A 10,568-nucleotide genomic window follows, 5' to 3' on the forward strand; every position below is an offset into this window, starting at 1 on the left:
CAGACTCAGAATCAACAGCATCATCTGAAAACCAGCCTTAATGCTGTGGGTTAAAACCTGTTCGGGTTGCTGTAGTTAAAATGGGTCTTTACTTAAAGTGTTAAAAATTCCTAACATGCAAAAACATCCGACCTCACTATGACCTCTATTATAAGAGTGAAATCCTTTTTCCTGTATTCATGCAAATCAAAACTTGGGGGATGACCAGAAATGGCTGACACGCTTTGCATGAGTTCTGAGGGCTCGCTGAAATTGTTACGGTTTGGAGGAGGACTCAAGCGCAGGACTCCGGTTCTGATGCTCACAAGAAAGGTTTATTTACAATCCACCAGGTGTATATACAGGAATGTGCGGGGGGTGCTATATACAGCTGAGTGAGGGGAGAAGGGGTCTCCAGGGAAGTCCAGGGGAAAGCACGCGTTCTTCAGAATATCCACTCACACGATCACAGGCTCACACTCCGACACTGCCACACGGGAATCACACGGGGGGAAAATCCAGGGAGCTCTGTAGACAGGGAGACAGGGTTAAGTACGACGCACACAGGAAAACACTCTAACTTGCTGTAGCTTGGCTTCACTAACGCGTGGTAGACAACGATCCAGCGACGCACAGCAGTCACCTCCTGGCTTAAGTGCTGATCACCTTAACGAGACCCAGGTGTCTCATCTCCCGAGGGCGTGGGCCGAGGGCGTGAACCCACAGTGAGTTCCGCCCCGGCGAGAGAGAAGAGGAGAGAGGAAGAGAGAGAGTGCTGATCAGCGTGCAGCTGATCCGCCTGGCCGTGACAGAAATTTCACCCACATGGCTGAAACTTTGGATGAACAATTTGGAAATGTGATTAAAAAAACAAAAATCTGATAACTCAAGCATCTCATCTTCCCATCTTCCTCATCTGCTCAACTCCCACTTCAGTGAATGTAAATCTGCATCTCCACATTTATTCAAGTAGTGTTCTCCGGCTCTGCGCCGTTATCTGTATTTCACAGCTGTAGATGCGTTACAGATTCAAATTTGATATGCAAATATGTCCGCTATAAATAACTTAATTCATCATGCATCACATATGTAACATCAATCAAAAATAATAGTCCAAATATATGACACACAGGAAACATAAGTTTCCATTGTGGCTACTTTACTTTTGATTTTTTCAGTCTATTTTGCTACATAAGGTCATTCAAATGGCACAACCTTTACTCAGAAGCATTTTCTATTGAAGTGTTTCTAATATTTAAATACTACCCTTTACCGTTGGTAACCGTGGGGATGAGTTTTAGATAGGATCCTATGGCGCCCTCTATGGGGCTTCATTTGGAAAGAAATTTGACTTAATGCTCCTGTTTTATAGCAACGTGGGCCTATTTGGACATCAAGTCATCAACCCAGGGATGCATGTGATCATTCAGACATGCACAAAAATGCAAACCCCAGAGATTCATCCATTACTAAAATGGTTCAGGCATTGTTAAGTTACATTTCCTACAATATGGCTGCACAATCAAGGGACATTAGAAGGAAGGACATTGGTTTTTTTGGAAAACCAAGCAGCTAAGATCCTGCCAACATTGGTGCTTGACATATTCCCAGTCTATCACATGATAGTGGTTTTTTTCAACCTGAGATAAATCAGATCCTTACAGATATTGTTGTCAAAGAGTTAGGATCAATAACACATACACATATATGAAGAAGGATATCAGAGTCCTACTTGCACGTGCTGAACGAGGCTGATCATTGAGACTCTACTTCCATGTCTGACCCTCACTGCATGTGAGGGATGTTAATCGTAATTATTTTTTGATGATTTACAAGAAAATAAAAATAAAATGGCTAACACGTGAAACAAAATGAATGTTTCACATTGCAAATGCTCACTCCTGTGTCCCACTTTCACTGCAAATATGACTTGAACAACTAGTTAATGATAAAAAATCTTTCATCTGTTTGCAGTGCCCGTGTTACATGGAAGGAAAGTTATAAAGATTAAATATTAAACATGGTATCGCTGTGCATACTTCATCTGCTCATGAAAATACTGTGATATGATCCAAAAGTGCAGAAAATCTACAAGATAGACCTTGTGGAACAAAAAAATCTTCATTATTTGTTATTTTTAACTAAAATGTTGAAATGAGAGTCAGAATTACACTGTCTCTAAAATGTTTTGACAAAGTCATCTGGCTAATTAAGGCGTTATCCCTGCCAATCATAAAGACGACGCAGAGATTTCTCTAGAAAGCCCCCATGAAGAGATCAATTCTGAGTTTAAGGCCTCATCAAAGAGAGATTCTTCATCTATTCTGGGAGCCTAGCTGTCAATCATCCCCTGATCAGGCTCACAGATTCATATCAGATCCTGACACCGACAGCTGGTTACATAACCAACACTAATCCATGTGTAAAACGCTGGGATTGAATGCGCACACACATATAAACACACACTCTAGAAGACAATAAGTGTGAGCAGCTGCCACACACACACACACACCTTCTGTGGAGCCAAGAGAAACAGATAGACGAACTCTGAGACGGATCCAGTTCAAGCACCAGAGTGCAAATGGCCTACTTAGAGTTTAAGTGAGTAATTAGAAACCTAATCAGGGCTCACTTTCTCACCCCTCATAAATGTAATGAAATGCCGCACTCCTGTCCTCATACGTGACCCTAGAACTGACCCATATACACAAGGCCCAAAACAGCTGTGACTGCCTGTAAATGCTTATCACGTTGCATTATGCTCAGTCAGGAGTTCATTAAATAACAGAAAACCTGCAAGATTTATACTCTTAGTGTTAATCCTCTTAATATTACCAGTCCTTTCATTTTTTTTCTATAAATGCTAATCTTCAATAATTTAGTTGATAATTCATAAAATCATCAAGTCTTAATTGAAACAGCACAACGTTTGAAAGCCCACCTTTTAAAGTTAGAAGCTATACATTAAATTTGTTAAAGGACCTTAGACAAGCAGTAGGTCAGCTTTAATGACCTTCCATACATGTGAGTTATGCACACTTTACTGTTAGCTGGGTTTTTTTTAAAAAATATCTTTTTATTGCAGAAAGGCTCAAATTTGATCTTAACTGTCTAACATGTGACCTTAGAAAGACTGTTAGGCTACTAGAAAGGCTCACAGTAAAACATATATATTGTCAGCACTTCATAGCGATACACAAACAGTAATATAGTAAAGCAGAACTGTAATAATACAAGATGTGTTCAAATATATAAATCTTTCCTTATGGCAGATAAATACTATAGACCAATAAACACTTTAAATTGCTTCATTTTAAAAAAACAAAACAAATCATTTTCATATTTTTAATGTCCATATTTCAGTGTTGTCTTTTAGAAAAACGTGCTCGCTCTCGCACACATAATTGAAATCTTACATTTTGATAAAAAATTTCAAATTAGGTTAAAAAAACTTTGCCCACTTATAATGATGTGGTATATTTTCATGCAGTTTAAAATTAAATTTTTAAGTTGCTTTTTTTTTTAACTTTTAATAATCACAAAAATGCATAAAGACATGATTTTATAATTCTTTGAGTTGCTAAATCAAATATTTTAGTGACATGTTAGTGTCTCAGATGCGCACATTATACAGATAGGCATTTATATAAATGCCAGTGAATTTTTAGCTGAACTGATTTCACTTCAGTTTAAATTTCAGTTTAAATATTTTTTCTCAATTAAAATAACATGCAAAAACATTTTTATTTTTCATTTTTATCTAATGTTATTTTACGTACTGTTATTACAGGATTTTACATCTCTCATGACATCTCTGATAGATTACACATCCTTCTTGTTTTTGACTTCCCTAGATAACATTTTACTTTGTCTGTTTCATTAAGATGCAGATGTTAGTGAATAGTTTTACTTGCGACACTGCGAATGATACTGGTGGGTTTTATGTGAACTCAGTACATGGAGAGGGTCAGGTATCATCTAGGTCATCTGACTGTGTATCTAAAATGTAAGCATCACTTTGGTCACGAGTGGACCAATCACGATTAAGATTTAAAAAAACAAAACAAAACATATTTATTCGAAAAAATCTTCAGGAAAAAAAAAAGAAAGCTGTTAAATTAAACTGGGAAACAAGAAATCCTGTCACTGTGAGCGATTCATATTTTATAAAGCACGTAAATTGGGAAGTATGTGTAATATTTCCCATCGGACTGAACGCAGCGTGGTTCCCGCTGCCTGTGGACGTTTGGACCGCGAACACAGCACACCACTTGCGGTGAACAGCTGGCGGAGAGCGGCGTGTTTTTCTTTGTGGGCTCAGCAATAAGGTGTTGGTTTACCAGCTCTGGGGATGTGGGCTCTCCCTTTGTAACGCTTAACCAGAGACTTAGTGGTCTTTGTCCGATTTATATTTTAATTATCTGCTAAACTGCGGCTGAGGGCCATGTGGGAAAGAACCGAGGACTGACCTCAGCAGCTGTCAATCACCCAGCACTGAGGAGGAGGTCAGAGGAACCACACACACATATTCATATTATTCATATGACGGACTTATTTACTCATATAAGTGGATGTGCTGACAAAGGGAAATAAATGTTAATACAGCCCCTTTAAATGTATGTTTTTCAAACAGACTTCTAAAAATATACTTTTCGTATAAATCTACAGATATATGAAATTAAAATAGTGTATATGTTTGAAACATGTGAGGCGTCCAATGCAGACAATGTTCAAATCAGCACAAAAAGGTCAAATGTGTAGATGTAACGTGAAGAAATTTCACTTCTATCGAAATATGTTTGGATTTGACGCCATCTGTTGGTGATGAAATGCATCCACAACACGCAAAATAAATAAATACAGCCATACAGAAATATGTACTATGTTACTGATATTTTGCTTCCCAAAAAGCTATTAAAATAAACTAGAAATTAAAAAAATAAATATATTTGATTACTTCATTTTTGTAAAACTGTTTTTATATATTCACTTTATATTAATGATATAGCTATATATAATATCTTAGCTATTAAAGTCTCCTGATCTTTATGACTAAGGTATATATATATATATATATATATATATATATATATATATATATATATATATATATATAAGTACAGTAAGATAGCCTTCATAGGCAGGCACAGACACAGACGGGCATAAACTGTGTGATCAGTAACATAACATAAAAGATATTTTACAAGTTATGGTTATTTTTCCTCTTTTTTTTACTATTACTTGATACATTTCTGCCTCCAAAGGCAACCAGTAATCATCCCAGTCGCAGCTAACAGAGATCAAAATGAGGAAAACAAAGACGAGCAGACACGGAAATCTCAGCCTCCAGCTTGAAGGAATCCCTCTCCTGCTTTCTGCTTGTCTCGGTGAATATTAAGTGTCGGTCGGACGATTTGCCCTTGTGTTTGTCCTCCTTTGATACTTCCTCTCTGGGCGTCACAACCCCCATGAAGAGGCTAATCTGCTCCCAGTGGGGGCTCCTTCCAATGAGGAGCTGAGAAAGAAATACTCAGACATACAAGCTATTGTTCCCAAGTCAATACGGGCCAGCTGCCCTTTTTACGTCAGCAGTGGGTAACCACTTATATACACAAGAGATGTAGACCTGCAAGTTTAATCTTACTTAATAAACCTCATCATCATGTTTTGAAAATCTGTAGATGTAGTAATGAGCTTTATTTAATGACACTGCACAGATCCAGTTACAGGTACTTGTTTCTATTAGGAAACATAGATTCTGATAAAACCTGTTATATTAATAAAACTCTATATGTAGACTTGCATGATAACCACTGTTGTAATTGTGTCAGGGGCTCCTGTGTGTACATTAGAGTGTAGAGTATGATTCTAGTTTGTAGTTTGGATTTAATTTGGTCATTTCTATTTTTATATTGTATTTCAGATATATGTGTTCTCATTTTCATTGTCATACTGTTTGAATTCATTTTAAGTTTTTAGAGCTGCTACATTACGTGATTGTGAAAGGATTTAGAAAGGAGAAATAAAAAGTGCAAATCACACAGTAAATCCTTATGACAGTCGAAAGGCAGTTAAGATCAATATTTTAGAAATGCAGGGCCCGTGCAATAAATCTGAGATTCCAATTTTTTAGTACTTTTTCTGCTTTGGTGGTTAACACATTTGCCTTATGTGCAAAAGGCCCCTGCTGGAGACTGCAAGGAGACAAACCCAGCCTCATGAAGTCACAGGTTAGTGTGCTCCTTGTGCTGCTTCGAGGCCTGGACAAATCGAAGGGTTGCACCAGGGAAGGGATTCACTGTAAAAACTCTGCCGAATCAAATATGCACATTCACACACTACTTGGGAAATATAGAAGCATCCAAATGTACCAACCAACTCCTCTAGCTTTATTTTTTGATTTAATAATTTAAAGACAGAGTCAAACCTGTGGAGGATATGCGTTGTGTTGTACGAATCTCTGCAGAGATCAGTGAGCAGACTGTTTTTTCTTTCTCTTTAAAACATCTCAGAGGTGTTTTAATGTGTACACAAGCCAAACAGATATCCTGGTCTCATCTAACCAAAGACTAGTTGATCTTTTTGGTCATATTCTTTAGTTTAGTTTAATCTTTCAGTTTGGTGCCAGAGAGTACAAACGGCTTTTTCATTATTGGATCCCATCCATAGATGTTGATGTTATACAATGCTTCACACTGCCTGATCTGTCACAGGAACTACTGACAGTTCCTCTGCCAAATCTAAAGCACTTACCCATCTGCTGTTCACTGTGCAAGTAGCACAGTGTCATTCTGGGAGGATACCACTGCGCCTCATATTTGTAATATTGTAACCCGTCCTATTCCTCCTGATTGCTACTGCGACTGTCCCGGTCACTGATCTTCCCGTCCTCTCTCTTTTCCATTTTTATGAAGTCTCATAATCAGACCTGTTTTTTTTCTTCTTCTTTTGTTTTTGTTGCACCGAGTTTCCAATTTGGAGCTGATATTTCCATGCTAGTCTTTCTTGATTGTTCATAGGCAACGCAATTACTGAGAGGCTATACCAATTTTAATCATTCGAAATTTAAGCCTATATTGCACAGGGGAGTTCTCTCTAATTTACAAAACAAGCTGTTTGCGTTGTGCAAATATGAAGTTTTGCACATTACAAAAATTAAAACAAAGGTACAGAAGGCTCAGACATGCAGCTATTGGACTTTTTGTTTTGTCATTTTGTTGGAAAATTGCTTGTGAATCACATAAACAACTAAACAAGGTCTTGTTTGCGAGTGATGCTGATTCAAGCCTTTCCTATCAAGCGAGTCAGGCCAAAGATCTTTCCAAGAGTTTTTTAAAGAGAAGAAGGAAGGAGAGCATAAAGAAAGGGAGCAGACACAGAACAGCCTCCCTGCAGTCTTTAAGACACTCAACTAATGCAGTGGAACAAAAGACAGGAGCAGATCTAAAGTGGAGTGAGCAGGGTTATTTTAATGGAGTCCGTTTCACTGTTTGATGTCCCTGGGGAATGCAGAAATCATGTAAGCCCCCTGTAATTTACTGTTTGGGGTTGCCCGGGTAGGGTTAATTCCCATGAGGACCTTCTCCCAGTGTTTTTATGAAGTCACGATTTGTAAAGCTGCTCTTGTTGACCCCCCGCAGGTCACGATGGCTGAAGAGCAGCGTGACCCTCCCGAGGACTTAACATGAACGTGTGTATGTATGAGATAAATGTTTGGAGAGAGAGGATGATTTCGGGGAACTCTTTGTGATTATGGAATAATGATTACTTTAGGAACGTTTCAAAGAAAAATCTTTGGCTTTCTCACCTTGGAGCCATAAAAAGTGAAGAAATGGTTTTTATCTTGGTGGTTTTTCCTCAGGTTAAAAACAGCTACACAAAGCAATTAGCTTTACTTGCTTTTTTTCAGGAAAATGTATCAAACCTGAATCAGGTAAAAAAAAAAGAAAAAGTGGTGTATTTATTTATTTATAAATAATTTAAAACTTATAAATATTTCTTTTTTTATTTTGGCCACACAAGGACAGAACTAACTGAAACCCAGATATGGCACTTACCATAGGTCCGTAGGGGTCAATGTTCAGAAGTTTGCATGTTTTTTTTAAGTTTTCCATTGTTTTGTTTTTTTCTGGGAGCACTGGTTTCTTTTTTCATCTAAAACATGCTAAGGTCATACTGCCCTGGCCCAGGATGCTTCAATTCTTACTCAAATAAATGTTAAAACAACAAACTGGAGTCCAGATTCAGTGAATTCTCTATTACATGAGAGATTTTGGCAGTTTGCTGGTCTATAGCATTCAGGTGTCTGTTAACACAGTGTTACAATCTTCCCAGAAGTGGACATCCCAACAAACTGACCCAAGATCAGACTGTGCAATGCTCAGTGAAAGTGCAAAAAAACAAACAAAAAAACCGCCCACAAGGGCCGCATCGTGGCTCTACAAGCCTCAGTCTCTAATCTTAAACTTCATGAAATACAATTAGAAACATTGAATAAATATTGTTTGTACAGAAGGATTGCCAGGAAAAAGCCTCTTCACTCTGAAAAGAACATACCAGCACAGCTTAGATTTGCAATACTGTATCTAAAGAAACCACAAGACATCTGGAACAACGCCCTTTGGTCAGCTCCAAAGTGAAGATGTTTTGTTGCCAGTGCCACATTTGACCAAAAACCAAGCACAGCATAACAGCACAAACACTTCATGCTAACTGTCAAGCATGGTGGTGGAGAGGTAATGATTTGGTCTTGTTTTCTAGCCGCAGGACCCGGGCGCAGGTCCAACAGTTCAACAGAATGGGTCACAAAGAAAAGAATCCAACTTTAAGACCTTAAGACAGCTGTGCATAAATGAATATCCACCTGAATGAACTGAAGCAAGGTTTTAAAGATGAATAGACAAAATTCCTCCACAGTGATATGAGAGACTGATAAAGATAATTACTTGATGTATGTCTGCGAAAGGTTCTATGAGCTGCTGAATGATGAGGTGTACATTCACTAATATACTCCACTGACTCCTTCATTCATACAGTCCTGAGTAAATTTTCTTTGTCACAGAAGCTGTGCCTATTTCTGGGAAAGTATAGTGAGTAATTTTATGTAATTAAATATTGTTTGTAAGTTAGAGGGAACTTTGTATTCAGGTTATAAATCCTATTCTTTCCTGTTTCTTGGATTTCTTTCCTAAATCACCCTAAGAAACACCAGAAACCTAAACTTTATCTTAGCACAGACCTTAAAATAGTCAACATCTTGACTTTACTGGGTCCAGTTGTGTATGCAGCACCACTTAAAAACAAATTGTGCCCAAGGATAATGTAAAACATATATGTAACAGAAACTGGTCAAAATGTATTCGACTGGTATACATTCAGTTTCACTCACAACAAGTCTGTGAGCTCGAGCGAGCCCTTCCTGTGTCCTGCAGTTCGTCTCCGAGGGTGTCCAGACGTGCCCGTGGAGTCATCGTGGTTCTTAACTGTCACGGTCAACTCCTGACTGCTGTGGGAGACAAGGAAGGTCAGGATTACAGGGGCCTGTTTGCTCTCTGGGGCCCCATGTAACCTTCAACCTGCCCTCCAAACAGACACACTGACTGCTGGTATTGATGCAGCCGTGAAGCACAGCAGCACTCGGAGCAATGTCAAATCCCTCTTTCATCACAGAAGGACCGCAGAAGTTTATTCGTGGTATTAGCATTAGCATCAGCAAACAGCAGCATTTGGTCAAATTAACCTAATCTGATGAAACTTTTCACAATAAAGCTGAGGCAGGTTCTCATTCATAGTTAAAGAGGAGAAAATGACACATTGGCTGCTTCAGACGTGCATGTGATGAATTTAAAAGTGAAACGTTCTTTGTTATGTGATGTGTACTTCCTGCAGTTGTTGAAATTCATGTATTTGAAACTAAATCATTTGCAGCTAACGGAGCTGATTTATTAGGATGTAGAGCTTACCAATGTTTTTTGGGGGGGTTTTTTGTTAGTGTGGTAGCCTTACTACTGTTAACTCTTCAGTCATACTCAAGATGGCTTTCATGGACAAAGAACAATGGCTAACAATGTCCTCACTGAGGCTACTTTCTGAACCTCATTTACCTTTTTTTTTTGTTTGTTGTTGCTTCGCTTGTCAATTATTGTTACCATAGAAACATCAGACCCAGGGCTGAGTTAGTCGGAAGGTAAGACGTCTGAGTTTTTTGGATTAAATTAGTCCATCTTTATTCTTCTGAAACAGCCTGTTGCACCAGACTAGCTAAGACTAGTTCAACCTTACAGACCAGTCTAAAATATATCGCTCAGGTGTAACATTATGACCACTGCCAGTGAAGTGAATAACACTGATTATCTCTTCATCACTGTGCCTGTTAGTAAGTGGGAAAGTGAACATTTTATCCAGAAAGTTGATGTGTTAAGAGGAAGGGAAAATTGGCAAGCGTAAGGATTTTTTTGAAAAGGGCCAAATTCGGATAGCTAGATGACTGGTGTTCCTGGTCTGCAGTGGTCAGTATCTATGAAAAGTGGTCAGAAGACGGAACAGTAGTGAACCAGAGACAGAGTCATGGACTGCCAAGACTCACTGAT

At 38.5% G+C, this 10,568-nt stretch overlaps 1 long non-coding RNA gene across 1 annotated transcript; it reads right to left on the reverse strand.

Moving 5' to 3' along the window:
• Positions 1-255: 255 nt before the first annotated feature.
• LOC109195911 (uncharacterized) lies at positions 256-785 on the reverse strand. Its single transcript, XR_002057352.1, has 2 exons — positions 585-785; positions 256-507 (listed from the first exon to the last, which is right to left on the reverse strand). It is a non-coding gene; the product is annotated as an uncharacterized LOC109195911 (long non-coding RNA).
• Between the last annotated feature and the right edge of the window lie 9,783 nt (positions 786-10,568).

This window comes from Oreochromis niloticus, linkage group LG19 (assembly GCF_001858045.2).
Source record: "Oreochromis niloticus isolate F11D_XX linkage group LG19, O_niloticus_UMD_NMBU, whole genome shotgun sequence".
NCBI classification, from domain to species: domain Eukaryota; kingdom Metazoa; phylum Chordata; class Actinopteri; order Cichliformes; family Cichlidae; genus Oreochromis; species Oreochromis niloticus.